We start from the raw sequence: 18,487 nt of genomic DNA, 5'->3' as shown, positions 1-18,487 counted from the left end.
TCTCTGCTTCCTGATAGTACATATTAGTTTCCTGTTGCTGCTGTAATAAATTAGAACAAATTCAGTGACTTAAAACTACACAGATTTACTCTCTTACATTTCTAGAGTCTGTAGACTGAAAGTCTCTCTGGTCTGACATAAGGGGTCACCAGCAGGTATGCATTCTTTTCTGGAGGCCCTAAGGAGAATCTTTTCTTTTTTTCTTTTTTTTCTCTCAACTTCCAGAGGTCAACATTTCTCGGTTTGCTGTCCTCTTCCTTCATCTTCAAACCCAGCAAGATAGCTTCCCTTTGACCCTGTTTCCATGGTCACATCCCTAACCCTCCCACGTCCACTTTTAAGAACACTTTAAGGACATTGAGCCTCCCCAATCCTCCAGACAAATCTCCCTATTTCAAGGTCAGCTGAGTGGCAATCTTGACTCCCCCTTTTCCATGTAACCCGATGTAGTCACAGGTTGAGGGGACTAGGATGCAGACATCTTTCGGGGACCAACATTCTGCTTTCCATATGGGGTAGGTTTAGAACCATAAAAGAAGCCAGCAGATCTAGCTGAAAGTGCTGGGAGAAGGTCTGTGTCCTTCTGGACTGGAATATGAATGACGACATTGTGGGATCAGAGCCTACGCTTCTGGAGGGAAAGGCCGCTCACGTACCCAACTGCTGTTATTTTTGTGTCAGAAATGATGTGTGACTTGAATGGAAAGCTGTGTCGCTACTTCAGAAATTCTAGGATTTTGAGGCTTATTTCACCAGTTATACTTTATGTGTAAACCAGAGCCACATGGAGACGGATTGAGTCATGCCAATCGTGAAGCATGGACTAAATATTACAGCACCATTTGCCTTTTATTACTCTGTTATTCTCTTTCTCGGAGACATTCATCAGTGTCTTTGCTCCTTGAATATCTTTATTTTTTGCTATGTCTAGCCTTCACCCTGGAGTTCCATGGTGCTGAGAGTTCTGTTCCTATCACATAGAGCCATTTCCACACAGGTGTCCCAGAATCACCTCTGAGAATCTTGTTTGTGGCTGGAAAGACACCTGTTTTAACCCATCAGCAGCTCTGGTACCTATGTAAGGACCAGCAGTGAGGACTGAGAGAATCAAATATTAACCGTATGAACAAAGCTGATCAGAATATGCAGAACATGTGCTGTGGGTTTCTGCAGAGTGGATCTGTTCTTACTTGAGGATGAAACCCTGCTGATCACTTTTTCTGGGTTACCCAGAGCCTACTTTAAGCCCTCATTTTGTGTGTGTAAGAAACTCAATCGTTGTCCCCAAATGAAGGGACAGTAAATGTTCACCATCTAACCAGCAGAAAAGCTTTTGTGTTTCAATGTAGATTACTTAGAAATGAGAAATAGAAAGCGGTTTCAAAGCCAGCTAGGTGTGATCATGCCTGCGGTTTGCAACTTGGTTCCTGTTCACAGATTGCAGACACTAAAAGGCATGGAATTCAGCTGCCCTCACCTTTTGGCTCTGCAGGTTGGAATTCTTTTTCATTTCTTGAAGAATGTGGCTGCATTGCCATTAAAGGCCAGGAAGCTTTGTTGAGCCCTGCCTCTGGAGCCCAGCTGTACAACCCACTGCCCATGGTGGAGAACAGAAACAGAGAGCAGAGCAAGCATCAACTGTTGTAGACTAAACCACGCTGCAGGGTGGAGTTAGGGAACTCCGTCCTCCCTTATGTTTGCAATGTGAGCGTGGCCATGAAGGAATTCGATGCTAACTACTCACATGAGTCAGTCACTGCAGTCCTGCCCCTGATGTCATTAGACCTCACTCCCCAGCCTCCAGAGACAGCCTGGCACAGACCTCCCAGCTGCCTGCTTATGACCAATAAACATGCACGTCATGAAAAACATCGGTTGGAATAAGCAGAGGGGCAGCAAAAGTCACACCAGAACTCCTCAGGGGCTTCTGAGACTTTCCTTAAACAATGAATGTAATATCTTGCCTTTGAAAGAAAAGAAAATGTAAAACTCTCCATCTAAAACAGTCTTCCCAGAGCGGTTTTATGATTGGAAACATGTTACTCAGGAAGCATGCTAGACTAGGCCTCAGAGTGTGCGTGGAATGCATGCTTGGTGGGGAAAACATGTATCTAGATTTTCATCTAGCATCTAGCTGAGCATTTTTGAGGCTAGTCTGTCTAAGGAGACCTGTGGTTCTCAGCTGGAACTCAGCACACCTGGCTCCTGTTTCTCTACCCACCACCCTGATCTAATTTAATTGCATGGCTTTTGTTTCCTTACATCAGATAGGAGCTTTGATAATTCAGTTCCCAAGGGACTGAGCTCACCATATGGAACAGGCCCTTTTGCAAAATTTATATACGTATTCACAGGGTTTAAAATTCACAAATGTACAACTTGAAGATGGAACCATGCCATTTCATGACTCTCAAAAAGTACACGTTTTTCCATACCAGCAGTTTGTTGAAGGAACTGGACAATTCTGCTCTGAGGGTGACTTGCTAGTCACCAAACCTGGTGGCTCTTTCATAGTGTGGGGGCTTCTCCACCTTCTTGCGTGCTTTAAGACAACTTTCCAAGACTCTCTGCTCTCATCATTTAATCCTCTCCCTCTTCTCTGCTTCCTTTAATTTCTCTTGCATGTCTTTGATTTTTACTTGTATATAGACAATTACCAGATTGGCCCTACCTCTTAAATTATTCCTTAATACCCAAGGTAATTGCTGCCTCCCACTCCTCGTCTACTGATCTTTGTATTTGACACCAGTGAATGGTCTCCTTATAAATCATTGGTCTCCGTGGCACTTTTGTGTCTAAATTCCTTGTCTGCATTCACAGACACCTCAGCTTCCTTCATTCCCTAACTCTTCTTCCTCTTGCCTGTGTTTAAGCAGGCTTCTCTAGTTTGGAGTTTATTTGTTTTGTTTTTTTAAATTTACTCTTTTTTATCTGAACCTTTGCACTTGTGATTCTTATCTTACCACTTGTTTGACTGTTATATCAATGTGGTTGACCCCTGAAGCCATATCCCTAGCTCTGCCATCTCTAGAATTCAAGACCCAAATGTTCAGCTTCTAAGTGTCTTCATATGGAGATTATTTCCATGGTTTCCAGTGCATTCTGTTGAAGAAAAAATTCCTAATCTTTTTTCCACTCAAGTCTTTATCCTTCTTGATTACCTTTTGAAGAATGGAGGAGCTATGATAGGGTGTGTGTGTATGTGTGTGCGCATGCATGTGTGCCTGTGTGTATATGCATGCATATTTTGAGGAATGTGGGAGGAGGGATGTAAAACATTGAGTTATCAATGATTCTTCTCTTGCCTGACCTTTATTTTTCCATGCATCCAGCTGGTCACCAGAGTTCATCCACTCCACTCTGCAAGGCCTCTAACAGATGACCCTTCTCCCACTGCCTATACCAGTATTCTTATAATAACTAACTTATTTGAGCATTTATTAAGCACTTTTGTGGGAAATATTTTATTTTATTTTTTATTTTTTATTTTTTTTTTGAGAGGGAGTCTCGCTGTGCCATCCAGGCTGGAGTGCAGTGTTGCGATCTCGGCTTATCGCAACCTCTGCCTCCCAGGTTCAAGCGATTCTCCCACCTCCGCCTCCTGAGTAGCTGGGAGTACAGGCATGTGCCACTATGCCTGGCTAATTTTTGTATTTTTAGTAGAAATGGGATTTTGCCGTGTTGGCCAGGCTGGTCTCAAACTCCTGACCTCAGGTGATCCACCTGCCTTGGCCTCCCAAAGTGCTGGGATTACAGGCATGGGCCACCGCACCTCGCCAGTAATTTTAATTATTTAATCCTCAAGATAAACTTTTGAGGCAGGTCTTGGTGTAGTCCCCCCTATTTACAGATGATGAGACAGCTCCTTATGTTAAGAGATTTCCCCAAGGCCACACAGCCAGAGAGTAGCAGAACAGAGATTTAAACCCAGGCACCGTGGCTGCTGAAATGATAGCCTTCATTATCTCTCTACTGAATCACCTAACAGTTCTTACTTCCCACATCTCATTCTCCTGTTCTCTTGTTCCAAGTGTCTCAAATTCACTCTCCCTCTCTACATATCTGCCTTTCAAAATTCTACTCATCTAACATATTCCAGGACAATTGTCTAATTCCTTCAGCAAATTGCTGGCATGAAAAAAAAGTGTGGGAGGGAGCACAGTTAAGTTTCTCAGGGGCCTTCTGTACCATAATAACAAAATGTGGCCTGTGCACCATCTTCAGATTTTGAGAAGAACAAAGCAACTGTAAAAGACATCTTTAAAACTATTTGGGAAATTTGAACATGTGCTAGGAATCAGGAGATATTAAGGGATAGCTGGTAATTCTGTTAGGCATAATAATAGGTTAGTGGTTATGTTTTAAAAGATGGAACATACTAAAGTATTTACAGGTTAAATGACATGAAAAATGGGACTTGCTTTGAAATACTGCAGCAAACCAAGAAACAAAAAGGTGGAAGTAGATGAAACAAAACTGGTAAAATGTTGAAAAATGTCAAAGCTGGATGATGGGGGGGTATCTTTTATTGTTTTCTCTACTTTTTTGTGTTTGAAAATTTTGATAATAAAATCTGTTTCTTTTCTTTTCTTTTTTTTTTTTTTTTTTTTTTGAGACAGAGTCTCGCTCTGTCACCAGGCTGGAGTGCAGTGGTGCAATCTCAGCTCACTGCAACCTCCGCCTCCCGTGTTCAAGCAATTCTCCTCCCTTAGCCTCTCGAGTAGCTGGGACCACAGGTGCACACCACCACTCTTGGCACATTTTTGTATTTTTTTACTAGAGATGGGGTTTCACCATGTTGGCCAGGCTGGTCTCGAACTCCTGACCTCAGGTGATCCACCTGCCTCGGCCTCCTAAAGTGCTGGATTTACAGGCATGAGCCACCATGCCCAGCCCATAATAAAATCTTCTACAAAATACTAAAAACTTGTTTTTAGAGCCCAAATAAAAGACTCCCTGCTCCAGGAAGCTTTCACTAATGCTCTGTCAGAATTCATCTTTCCCTTTTGGGGGCCTGTTGCACGTTCACGTTGTGTTATAATCATTTAGCTGTGTGTTCATCTCATCCAAAAGACTGTACACTCTTCAAAGGCACAAGCCATATTATGTAATGGGTCACCTTCACATCCCTCCAAAAACCAGTCATGGCATCTTAACCCCTGGTGAGTGCAGAGTAAACACACTTGTTAAACAGGATGCGCTGAGTGTCCTACTGATGGTCCTACAAATGCCATATTATTCATTTTCTATCATTAATGAGGACCCACTGTAAAAATATCTCTCTGTTCTCATCACCAGAAATAGTTGTGCTTCTCCTGGTTTATTTTTATCATACGGACACTTTGAGTCTTGTAAGTGATCATTTTCCCTCTTTGTGTTGCTACTCTAAAGCTTAGAATTAAATTTGTGGCCCACCCACAGCAAGGGTACAGGCATTTGTGGCGTGTGTTTTGTGTGTTGGCTTCATTCCTGGACTCTCTTTTTAATTTTCCTAGTTTCATCTTCCTTTTGTTGCACATTCTACTTTGACTTCTTTTTTTCTGTAAAACTGTAAAAATGTATAGGAACTCTATTAATTTCTTGGTGCAATCTATCAGGATATAAATAGTATTCATTCTCTACCATCGTTGTTCTAGATAGAATGTAGCAAACCTTTTTGTGTCTGCAGAGTAGGCAGTGTGTTAAGTACTTTACATATTATTTAAGTTAGTCAGTAACTCTGGCAAAGTGGGTATACTGACTTCATTTTCACAGGTGATAAAACCGAAGCCAAAGAGGTCTTTCCCAAGCTCACACATCTGATCAATGTCAGACACTGGATTTGAACTTCTTTCTGCTTCTTTATACACAGCCCACAGCCTCCCTTCCTTGATATTTCCATTTAAGATTTTCAATTTTGAAATGACGTTCCTACTAAGACTTTAGAACACACAAAATATCCTTTATTAAACATTTATTTCATTTCTTTTTTTATTATTATACTTTAAGTTTTAGGATACATGTGCACAACGTGCAGGTTTGTTACATATGTATACATGTGCCATGTTGCTGTGTTGCACCCATTAACTCGTCATTTAGCATTAGGTATATCTCCTAATGCTGTCCCTCCCCCCTCCCCCCACCCCACAACAGTCCCCGGTGTGTGATGTTCCCCTTCCTGTGTCCATGTGTTCTCATTGTTCAATTCCCACCTATGAGTGAGAATATGCGGTGTTTGGTTTTTTGTCCTTGCGATAGTTTGCTGAGAATGATGGTTTCCAACTTCATCCATGTCCCTACAAAGGACATGAACTCATCCTTTTTTATGGCTGCATAGTATTCCATGGTGTATATGTGCCACATTTTCTTAATCCAGTCTATCGTTGTTGGACATTTGGGTTGGTTCCAAGTCTTTGCTATTGTGAATAGTGCCGCAATAAACATACGTGTGCATGTGTCTTTATAGCAGCATGATTTATAGTCCTTTGGGTATATACCCAGTAATGGGATGGCTGGGTCAAATGGTATTTCTAGTTCTAGATCCCTGAGGAATCGCCACACCGACTTCCACAATGGTTGAACTAGTTTACAGTCCCACCAACAGTGTAAAAGTGTTACTATTTCTCCACATCCTCTCTAGCACCTGTTTTTTCCTGACTTTTTAATGATCGCCATTCTAACTGGTGTGAGATGGCATCTCACTGTGGTTTTGATTTGCATTTCTCTGATGGCCAGTGATGATGAGCATTTTTTCATGTGTTTTTTGGCTGCATAAATGTCTTCTTTTGAGAAGTGTCTGTTCATATCCTTCGCCCACTTTTTGATGGGGTTGTTTGTTTTTTTCTTGTAAATTTGTTTGAGTTCATTGTAGATTCTGGATATTAGCCCTTTGTCAGATGAGTAGGTTGCTTAATTTCATTATACATCTATTTCATGGTATCTTTTTATATTTAATTTTGCTTCATTCTCTTCTCTTCTGAGCACACTAAAAATATATCCATTAAAAAAGAAAAGAAAAGAAAAGAGAAAAGAAAAGAAAGAAAAGGAGTGATTTGCCCAGTTAGTATGTGTGTCTGCAGTGGCCACCGAACTCAGAGCACTTTTTCTCACAGGGCAGTGTTCCGGTTGAGAAGAAGGGTTTGGGATTCAGGGAGTATCAAGTCATCCCATAGTAACAAAAGAATCCCACAGAAATGGAAGTTTCAGAAAACACTCCTAGCTGATTATCCATTTAGAGATCGTTCTTGACCCACCTGTAATATCCCCTTCACTCATGCAATGACAATGGTATCAATAACTAACATTCCTGATGTGCTTACTCTGTGCCAGTCACCATACTGAGCAATTTGCTTGTATTTACGGCCATTTGATTTTCACAGCTATACAATGTGAGAGGAGTTTTTACTATCCTCCTGTTTCAGAAGTGGAAGCTGAGGCTTAAGAGAGGTCAGTGTGCTTGCTCAAAGCTACCCAGCTAAAGAGAAGTGGAGCTGAATTTAGAGCCAGGCAGGCCAACTCTAGAACTGGCCTTTGTAATCATGCCTGTGGTCACTACCGTCCATCCTTTCCCACCACTGTCTTCATCAGCGTGTCCATGAGTCATCGCCACATGTCCATGGGCCGCTCATTTCTGAAGACCTAACCCAGAAGCCACTCTCCTCATCAAGCCTCTCTCACTCTTCTCTTTCCAAACCTCACCACTCACTGTCCCTTCTCGAAACTTCCTTAGAACTTCACCTCCCTGTCCCGCTCTCCCCTTTTCCTTTGTGCACTCCCCTTTTCCTGCCTGCACTGAGTTATTGATGCACGTGTCTTTTTCTTTTCCTTTCACCATTTTATTCTTTTTTTATGAATGATTTATTTATTTATTTTATACTTTAAGTTCTCGGGTACATGTGCACAACGTGCAGGTGCGTTACATATGTATCCATGTGCCATGTTGGTGTGCTGCACCCATTAACTCGTCGTTACATTAGGGATATCTCCTAATGCTCTCCCTCCCCACTCCTCCTACCCCACAACAGGCCCCGGTGTGTGATGTTTCCCACCCTGTGTCCAAGTGTTCTCATTGTTCAATTCCCACCTATGAGTGAGAACATGCGGTGTTTGGTTTTCTGTCCACGCTTCTTAAGTGTCTTTCAGCTCTAAGCTTCTCAGGGACAGGGTCTCCATTTCTTTCATTCATCTCCATGCTCCCTGTGGCTCTCTCAGACAATGCCCTTCCCTGAGTAGATTCTTATTAAATACCTAGACAGAAAAAGATACTTCAGCCCTTTTCTATCACCAACTTTCAGTTAGTTAGTGACTTATCCACTAAGAGCAATACAATGATTTGTAAAGGTATGCGTTTGAGTCTTATAGCACATTACGTAATGTATCCCACTATTGGCCACTGACCCAAATGAGAAATAAGAATGTCTGCCTTTCCTCAGTCTATCAGTATAATTTGATAGAAGTTAATAACCCTGGGCTGAGCTCAGTGGCTCACACCTATAATCCCAGCACTTTGGGAGGCTGAGGTGGGCGGATCACGAGGTCAAGAGATCAAGACCATCCTGGCCAACATGGTGAAACCACGTCTCTACTAAAAATACAAAAATTAGCTGGGCGTGGTGGCACGTGCCTGTAGTTCCAGCTACTCAGGAGGCTGAGGCAGGAGAATCACTGAACCCAAGAGGCAGAGATTGCAGTGAGCCGAGATCACGCCATTGTACTCCAGCCTGGTGACAGACTGAGACTCCATCTCAAAAAAAAAAAAAAAAAGAAAGAAAGAAGTTAATAACCCTGAAGTTTAAGAATAACAATAAAGAAAAAATCTGCTTTGTCAGATTAAAATAAGTGTTCATCAGAAATACACACTTATCTAACCTTTTTTTTGTTGGAGGGGCTGGAGTTTTCACGAGTTAAATTCACCTGTGGTAGAAAGTAAACTAAATCCCTAGATAACAAATCTAAATAAGATAGATCTGATTTTGCTGTGTTTATAATTCACTAGGACAAATCTTGCTTTTATTTTGCTTTATTTTTATTTTATTTTGAAGGCAGGGTCTTGCCCTGTCACCCAGGTTGGAATGCAGTGGCACAATCATGGCTCACTGCAGCCTCAGCCTCCCTGGCTCAAGTGATCCTCTGCCTCAGCCTCCTGATTAGCTGGAACTACAGGCACACACCACAATACTTGGCTAATTTTCTGAATTATTTGTAGAGACACAGTCTCCCTATGTTGCCCAGGCTGGCTTTGAACTCCTGGGCTCCAGGGATCCTCCCTCCATGGCCTTCCAAAGTGCTGGGATTACAGGCATGAGCCACTGTGCCTGGCCCCTTGCTTTTAGATTGAGTTGATAGTCAGTATTTCAAATATCTCTAAACTTAGAACGTACGGGTGATGATTTTAGAACAGTTAACCTAACTTCATTACTGTAAGCGTTTACTGATTCACTCAATCAGCCATAGTGAGTCAGATCCTTCCTCTGGTCTCAGCTCTCATGCAAGATCCTGAAGATAAGAGTGGCAAAAAGCAACAATGATACAGACAATAGTCAATTAACTCAATAATCAATAATGATACAGACATCTATAATTTTTCACATAAGTTCAGGCTCATGAAATCCTTGCCTGTGTTCTATAATTTGCTGGAGTTAACGCTATGGAACTCACTTATGAGTGATATACATAATGATATCTTTTTTATATTGTGCTTTTCTGGGAGGCAAAAAGATGTTTCTGTTATGATTGATAAGGAAGGAGTCTTACGGAAATGATGAGCTAGGCAAACACATTTGAATACAGTGGCTATCCAGAACATGGGAGCTATTTTCTTGTTCCTTCTCTGCTTCTAGTTTTAAAGTCTTATTTTTTAGAAGCAAGAGAAGGTAATATATGCACATCTGATATGCAACTTCCAAGTGATACAAATCTCATCTTTCCTGCTGCGTGGCTGCTTGCTTTCCCTTGTACTATTTTTTTTTTAATTTTTTGTCATTGAGAGGTTATGACAACATGAGCCATATTGTATTTATAAACATCACGTGTTTCCTTGATATGGCTTGCAGTTTCTGCCAGACAGAACACATGGAAGAAACATTTCTCGTTAGTTCAGCATTGGTTTTAGTTATGCTGATTTCCGGGACAGGAAAAATGCCTTCCTACTCAGAATTAACTTTCACAGAGTAGAAACAAAACCTCTGAATGTCCGTGAAATAGTTTTAACAAGAATGGATACTGCTCCTTTAAACCACATATTTTGACTAAAAGCTTCCTTCTGTAAAAAACCCAAGGCTTGCATTTAGTCACCATGAAGACAGGGAAAGCTGAAAGCATTGGAGAGAGGGGTGGTTTCGAGGTCTCTGCAAGTCTAGAAAGTTTCTTCTAGAAAAAGAAAGGCTCACGGAAAATGTAAGGTAAGAACTGTGCCTTTATGATAAGATATTATCTTTAGAATCTTTCTTCATGCTCTGGCACGTTTATCTTTCATTAACTTGTCTTCCGTATTCAAGTTCACTGCAATAGGGAATTGCAATTTTAGGTTTTATTTTAACTTCTTGCACACTGCCTAGAAGAAAACCTCTCTTTGTTATTGACATTATTCTGTTTTTTTGATATCCACTTAAATTAAACTGGGCTGGTCTTCAATCTATAAATCTTGTGGTCTGGTTTCTGGCTAACCTTATAATTTGGAAAGGGATTTAAAGTGCCAACATAGTTTGCTTTTACAGGTCTTGTTGATTTATGTGCTCTGTGACAATTTTCAGCATTTTCATGAAGATGTTGACTTACATTCAGTGTCTGAGGCAAAGTCGATAATTTGAAGGCATGGTACAAACAAGGAGGGAAATTCATATGTGTCCTTTAACATTCCAGGGAAAAATTATTTGGTGTTTTGTTCTTGTGAAAATCACTCTAAATTTTAAAATAGAAATAGCCTTTATCCTGATCTTGAAAAAATTTTAAAGAAATTGCAATTTAATCTGTATGAAATCACATTAAAAACTTCTACAGTTTTAAATAACAAGCTTGATATAACACATCTCTTATAGCAGGTTTAGTGATTACCTGAAAAAGTCTTTGACAGAAATCATGTTTACTTGAGATAACTATTCTGTCAACTCTTGCAGTAATTCACTCACAATATTTTTGCATTGATTTCCTTTAAAGGAGTTTAATAAGAGCAATGTCCTTTTAAATCAGTCTGTTTCCTTTCAAAAGTACATGTGTTCACAAATTTGCTTGTTCATATTTCTGTGGATATCTTCATCCCAGTTTATAGATGAGTGAATATACCTGAGAAGTTGTTATCCAATGTGGTTTACGTAATATCTATTATTTTATTTAGTCATCATGATAACCCTATGGAATAGGTACTATTACACCCATTTTAAGTTTGGAAAACCAAGGCTCAGAGAGGAACAAGATCAAGATCACACACTTGTAAGTAACAGAGCTGGGATTTAAATCCAGGCTGACTGTCTTCCTTGTTTCTAAGTCCTGGGCAGCACAGCCTCAATAGTAGCTGAGAGCTTCAGGTCTGTAATCAAATATAGATGACTTATCTTGAAAATAATAATAATATATAAGTAATGTTTACGTGGCTTCAGGATAAACTATTTTGTACTTTTCCGGAATTTTATTTTATTTTAGATCTGTAGCATCCAAAACCTAGTATCACACTGGTTGTTTATCCGGGGACCTGGTTACAACTTACTCAGAGCATAATGAAAACAGTGAACATCAGATAGTGTAGAGATAGAGAAAAGCGCTTTGGATAAACCACTCTTTCCTCTTTACTACAAGACCTTTCCTGCCCTCTTCTTTGCTTCATGTGCTGTGTTGCTCATAAAAAATGTTTCCATAGGACAGAGCAGGGAGCTTGTTTTTGAGCTTGATTTGGGAGTGAGAAAGTATCTTTGAATGGAGACTGGCTAACCGTGCCTGCCCACTGCCCTTCAGGCTGCTCGCAGAGCTCTCAGGAGGGGGACAGGAAGAATGTTAAGGCTGAAGGTGGAGGGTTCTGAAGTTAGGGCAGCTGGCTCAGCTGCCTGAGAGCCTGATCTTCACCTTCAACAGTGCTCTTCCCACCTCTTCCTGAAGATTGAGACATCAACACAGCAGCAAAAATATCCTGGTGATTTGTGATGCAAAGTAATTACTGCTAACAGCATCAACAGGGGATGCAGCTGCTCACAACACAGGCTTCAGGATCAAGGCTTCCAGCCCCAGTTCAGCATAAAATCCAGGATTGGCTACACAACCAATACAACTCAAAGTTGATTGGAGCAGAACCTTCCTTCTCCCCAGCAGGTACTAGGGTTAGCTCCCGAAGAGTTCTGAGCCGCGGCTGGCTGGAGCGCACATGAGAGGTTTTTGCCACATCCCTCTGCCCTTTGATATCCAAACCACATCCCTTTTCTTTGCTCTCATAAGTATAGATGTTGGCGGAAATTGCCTTTGACTGGGGACATATGTCCTTGCATTTTCAAGTTGCATCTCTTGTACCTGCCTATTGTTCACTTGCTGAGGTTTTGCTTTTCTGTGTTCTTTGTGGGTGCCCAGCAAGGCATCCCAGGCCATGCTAGGCTGTTCTCTACCACATCAGCCCAGGCTCCCCGGGTCCCAGACCCTACCCCATAGAGGGCTTCCAGGGAACATTTTTCTCCTGATGCTTTTTCTAACATTTCTCAAATGAGCATGTGTTACTTTTATATAAATTTGGGGGTAGGGAGAAGAACACGTTAATCTTTTAAAAAGAAAAAGTGTTTTTAAGATACATTTTGCCTACTGGTAACACGTTTTCTTCTGCCCTAGTTTTTCTTGTGGAGCAGGTGATCTCTGCTTGCATGTGGTTTGCAGAAGTCATAGATACTCTGTCCGCTTTTGAGGAACTAGAGCTGGCTACTGCACACTTGTAATTGAGAAGACAAACCTGACCTGCATCACCGGTGCTCCTTCAAGAAACAGCCCTGAAACTAATAATAATTTTTTAGAAGACGGTTAATGGGTACAGAAAAATCATTTAGAAAGAATGAATGAGATGGCTGGGCACGGTGGCTCACGCCTGTAATCCCAGCACTTTGGGAGGCCAAGGCGGGCGGATCATGAGGTCAGGAGATCGAGACCATGCTGGCTAACACTGTGAAACCCCGTCTCTACTAAAAATACAAAAAATAAAAAAATTAGCCGGGCATGGTAGCAGGCACCTGTAGTCCCAGCTACTCAGGAGGCTGAGGAGGAGAATGGGGTGAACCCGGAAGGTGGAGCTTGCAGTGAGCCGAGATCGCACCACTGCACTCCAGCCTGAGCGACAAAGCGAGACTCTGTCTCAAAAAAAAAAAAAAAAAAAAAGAATGAGACCTAGTATTTGCTAGCACAACAGAATGCCTATAGTCAAAAATAATTTAATTGTACATTTTAAAAGAACTATAAGAGTATAGCTGGAATGTTTGTAACACAAAGGATAAATGCTTGAGGTGACAGACACCCCATTTACCCTGATGTGATTATTACACATTGCATGCTGTATCAAAATATCTCATGTAACCCATAAATATATACACCTACTCTGTTGGCACAAACATTAAAAATGAAAAAAGGAAAGAAAGAGGCCTGACTTATTTGGAGTCATAGGGTTTTAGAAATAGAAAGAAGGTCTTAGACATCATCTTTTGTAACCTGTTGCCCTGTAACTTGAGACCCAGGAGGTCCAGAGTGGTTGGAGTGAGATGGTCAAGATCACAAAATAAAGAAGTGACAAAAATAGGGCTGGATCTCAAGTCACCGTTCCCAAGACCAGACCCTTGTCTCTATGCAGTGCCATTTCAGCCTGTTCCCTGCTTTTGCTCTGACCCCTCTGGATCTTATGAGGTTTGTCTTCTTGATTGATTAAGAAAAACACTATCTATTTGACTTCTCTTAGCCATCTTTTGTGGTACCTGAGTCTAGCCAGCTTTCACTAATCCTCTAGAAAGCAGGACAACGCTCTCTCTCTTCTGGATTATCTTACTAAAAGAGAACCAGAAATCCTGTAGTTAGGCCAGGGCTGATTAATTGGAAATGCATGAGCCTGGACTAAAAATAAATGGATTTTAAACTAACCAGATTTAGATTATCCAGTATTTTTTATGGAAGGAGAATAGGCCATCATGTCAACTGAAAAATAGCAGCTGTTTCAAATTATGAGATACTTTGAATAAAGCAATATTGGCTCAGCAAGGTTGTACAGTATTATGGCATTATTTTTAAAAACAGCCTCTTTGCTGTGGCAAATAGCTCCTGCAGTTATGCTATTTGAAATGTTAATGTATGACTCCTCACATTACTTTCAAAGTTGTTCGTTGCTTGGAACCAGTGATTTTAGGTGGCAACTAGAAAAACAGTTTGTAAATGGTAATAATTATATGATGTTGTTTTGAATGAATGTTGGAAAGACTGGTAGCACAAAGAACTTGAGAGTTAATATTCATTAACTCCTTAAGTCACAACTATAATTCTTAGCCACAACTAAGGAGAAAAAAGTCAATTTAAAACTGACTTAAAGAAAATTATTAAATGAGTACTAGTACAGCTGATATAAAGATATAGCCAAAGTGGTGATAGTATCTTGTTAATGTATGAATTATAAAAACCAAGGCTTTAAGATGAAGCCCAAATTGAGGGTTCAAGGAAGAGATAGGGTAAAACTTGATTTAAAAGCATACAATTGGAAAAAAAAAAAAGAACCATTTTGATGTCCAAATGAATTCTAATTCTTCTCTAAGAGTTCTCAAGATGATCAGCATCTTACTATTTGGCAGAAAAGACAAACTACTCATTAAATAGTTTTTTGAGCAGATTTATTTATTTAAGTTCTCTCCAGATAAAGGTTGTGACTACCTAGCTTTTCATTTAAGCTAGAGGACCTCTTTCCATTGTGCAGGCAGCACTAACTCACTCCATATTCCTGAAACAGAAAATATGTTTGACTCAGTTGATCGACACATGTATTTGATTTCTTTCCTTTTCTTCTTTTCTCGTGACATCAAAGGTGGTGCTTTGCCTTGTTCTGATTTCACTCTTTGAACCTGTTCCTTTTCATGCACCCTTGATAGAGTAGGAAGAGTTACCAAAGAACAACACAAACAACAATAAGGAATCATACCAATGCCAACGATGGGGCATTTCAGAAATAGCAGGGGCCTGATCTATAGGGTGCTTAAATTTTGATGCATGATTTTCATGAAATGCAGCACCTCTAAAGCATAGGATGGGTGGTCAGGGTCTGATAGCTTCGTCTAGAATGAGCATCTAGTGCCAGTCCTTGCAGTCACTTGGAAGGAAGGAGGACACAGAATAGAACATTTTGTAGATGGTTGACCCCTTGCAGTAGGGACCGAGGGATCATGATGGATACATCATGGATGGAAATCCACAAAGTGGAAACTGCTTCTGCTTGCCTTTAAAAGCAAATCTAAAAATATATTTTCTAGCAGCTGTGTAACCACAAGGAAAAAAAATATCTGCTCCACTGCAGCACAACTTACTCACCAGATATCTGCAGGGTTCAGATCTTAATGCTTCAGAAATTTGTTGCAGATTTTACTGTATATATTTAGACCAAGGAACCTATTAGCTTGCAATGTGAGAGAACCTCTGCATTTTCATGAAAATGAGAAATGTGGCACTGTTGGCAGCCTCGGGCTATAATTATGTTAATCTGACCATTTTAAGACTGAAGTATGTTGTTTTAAAATGTTTCTGTATTTTTATTATTTGTAACAATGATCTGAAGAAATTTACCGAAATGCTAATAAGTTTCTATTCAGTATCATTTTGAGACTAGAGCATAAAAAATGAGTCAGATGTAGAATTTTGATATTTTTAATTTTGGCACAGAATTTTTATCGACAGATATGTACTCATATACATAGAGTATCTTAATATAAAAACTACCCAAATATAATTTTATATTTTAAATATAGATACAGTGAGTATATGTGCAAAGCTGTCTTGGCAGATATGTGCAATAACAAAACATCTCTACGTTTGCATTAAATTCCCAATGTTTGCTATGCCAAAAATTAATTTTGTTCATTATTACAAGATAAATGTTTTTCTATCAAGAACCATACTAAAGCACCCAGTTCCCTGTTTTTAATATAAATGTGGGACAGGACTAGAATGGATAATGTAGTTGAAATTCCGAGGGCCTCTAAACACATATCTTGAGCTAATTAGTTCAGCTTCCTCTTCACCAGCCAAAGCTTGCATTCTGGCCACAGACAAGTAATGACACGGATGCTCTTTTCATTCACAAAAAAGATGTTCTCCCAGGTGGTAAGATGGGAAGGAAAAGAGAATGATCCAATGCCAAGATGTGGGTAATCACCCATCTCACAGTGATTATAGATAATTGCAATTTGAGTCTATTTGTTGTTGTAACACTATGAAATGAATTGGGAGTCTTTTATATATAGCCTGATCTGGGTTCAGAATGATCAATTAATTTGGGAATAGGAATGAGGAAAAGTACTTTTTTTTTTTTTTCTTTTTTCTGAGACAAGAGTCTCCCTCTGTTGCCCAGGCCGGAGTGCAGTGGTGCCGTGGTTCACTGCAACCTCCGCCTCCTGGGCTCAAGTGATCCTCCCACCCTAGTCTCCCAAGTTGCTGGGACTAAAGGCATATGTCACCCCACCAGGCTAATTTCTCTATTTTTTGTAGAGATAGGGTTTCACCATGTTGCCCAGGCTTGTTGTGAACTCCCAAGCTCAAGTGATCCACCAGCCTTGGCCTCCCAAAGTGCTGGGACTGCAGGCGTGAGCCCCATGTCCAGCTTGGACCATTTTCTCAAATATGATGTCTTTGAAATATAATACAGTATGATGTTCTTACATTGGCTGCATCCAGAGTCCTCATTCTTTTGCCAGTTCTTGTATCTCCAAAACAATTTTGTCATTCGTTTCATCCTCCTGTGAATATATTCAAGTGAGTATTTTCCGTTTTATTCATTTTCTTCTGCCTCACAGCTCACTGAGTGGGCCCGTGAATGTTTGCTGATGATATTAATAATCATGTGTGCTCAGTGACACAACAGTGATGGAACTCATTAGGTATTCACAGCACCAGAAGAGAAAGTGCAAGAAGGTTTTACTGAACCAACTAAGCAGCTGAATCAGGGGCACATAGAAGTTCAGTGTCAGGACTACAGTCACAGTTATGAGACCATAGCCAAGAAGAGATTCCCAGCAGGGAAGAACCAAGCCTTTTGAGTCATAATCTGGTGCTCGCTCCACCACACCCCATTGCCTTCCTCGAGATGATGGTGTGGAGGAGTACTGATTGATGAGGGGGTTAAACCTTATTTATTTTATTTGTTTTTTCTTTTGAGACAGAGTCTCGCTCTGTTGCCCAGGCTGGAGTGCAATGGTGTGATCTCAGCTCACTGCAACCTCCACCTCCCAGGTTCAAGTGATTCTCCTGCCTCAGCCTCCCGAGTAGCTGGAATTATAGGTACCCGTCACCAAACCCGGCTAATTTTTGTGTTTTTAATAGAGTCAGGGTTTCACCATGTTGGCCAGGCTGCTCTCGAATTCCTAACCTCAAATGATCCACCTGCCTGGGCCTCCTGAAGTGCTGGGATTACAGGTGTGAGCCACCATGCCCAGACAATTAAACCCTTTTGAATTAAAAAAAAAAAAATGGAAACTAATTTGTGTACTTCAGTGCGTTGGAGGAAAGGTCATCGAAATGGCACCAGTGTCTTGCTGCCCTAATTTTAGGAAATCCCCTCTATTTATTGTCACTTATCTTCCTGTCCTCTTTGGGAGAAATGTTGCTCTAACGTTGCTTTTCAGAAAAATAAAGATAATGCAAAGAAAAAAAAGAGTTGGGGAGGTTCGGTTGGGCATTGAGGGAAGATAAGCTACCTATGGTTCAGCCTGCAGCTTGATTCTTTTTGAGGTTACTTGAAAGCTCTTGGTGCTAATCAAGAACTTGTGTGTGTGTGTGTGTGTGTGTGTGTGTGTGTGTGTGGTGGGGGACAGGATCACATTCTGTCACCCAGGCTGGAGTGCAGCAGTATAATCATAGCCCACTGCAGCCTCGAGCTCCTGGGCTCAAGCCATCCTTCCACCTCGTTCCTTCGAGTAGCCAGGGTACAGGCATGTACCACCATGCCTGGCTGATTTTTTTAATTTTAATTTTGCAGAAACAGGGTCTTGCTATGTTGCCCAGGCTGGTCTCAAACTCCTGGCTTCAAGCCATCGTCCCCCTTTGGCCTCCCAAAGTGCTAGGTTTGTAGGTGTGAGAGCCACTGTGCTCGGCCCTAATCATGAACTTTGAAAAGTGCTCCATAGATTACAAAGCATTTTCTTTACATGCCTTACATCCTGTGTGGCAGGGAAGTCTTTCCTTCCTGGAGGCAATGGGTAAGAAGGGCAACTAGACAGTGTGTAGCTCCTTACTCTCTGTATGCATTTCGTCATATGGAGCATGAGTTATTGACTTGCTTCTATTCTTTCTCATGAGCTACTCAATGTCA

The 18,487-nt window shown here is 40.9% G+C and overlaps 1 protein-coding gene across 10 annotated transcripts in view; it reads left to right on the top strand.

Moving 5' to 3' along the window:
* Nucleotides 1-18,487, top strand: part of KIAA1217 (KIAA1217 ortholog) — an 872,441-nt gene that overhangs the window by 763,027 nt on the left and 90,927 nt on the right. For 2 of the 10 annotated variants that reach the window (XM_012502787.2, XM_030799155.1), the window contains exon 1: nucleotides 10,028-10,379. The exons of the other annotated variants lie outside the window; for them this stretch is intronic. The gene's annotated coding sequence lies outside the window, so the exon portion shown is untranslated. Of the gene's footprint in view, nucleotides 1-10,027; nucleotides 10,380-18,487 lie in introns of those variants that run through there. 10 annotated transcript variants of the gene reach the window in all.

The sequence above is a fragment of the Nomascus leucogenys genome, chromosome 18, assembly GCF_006542625.1.
Source record: "Nomascus leucogenys isolate Asia chromosome 18, Asia_NLE_v1, whole genome shotgun sequence".
Taxonomy (NCBI): domain Eukaryota; kingdom Metazoa; phylum Chordata; class Mammalia; order Primates; family Hylobatidae; genus Nomascus; species Nomascus leucogenys.
The sequence above is the reverse complement of the archived record's forward strand: the minus strand, read 5'-3'. Positions and strand labels throughout refer to the sequence as shown.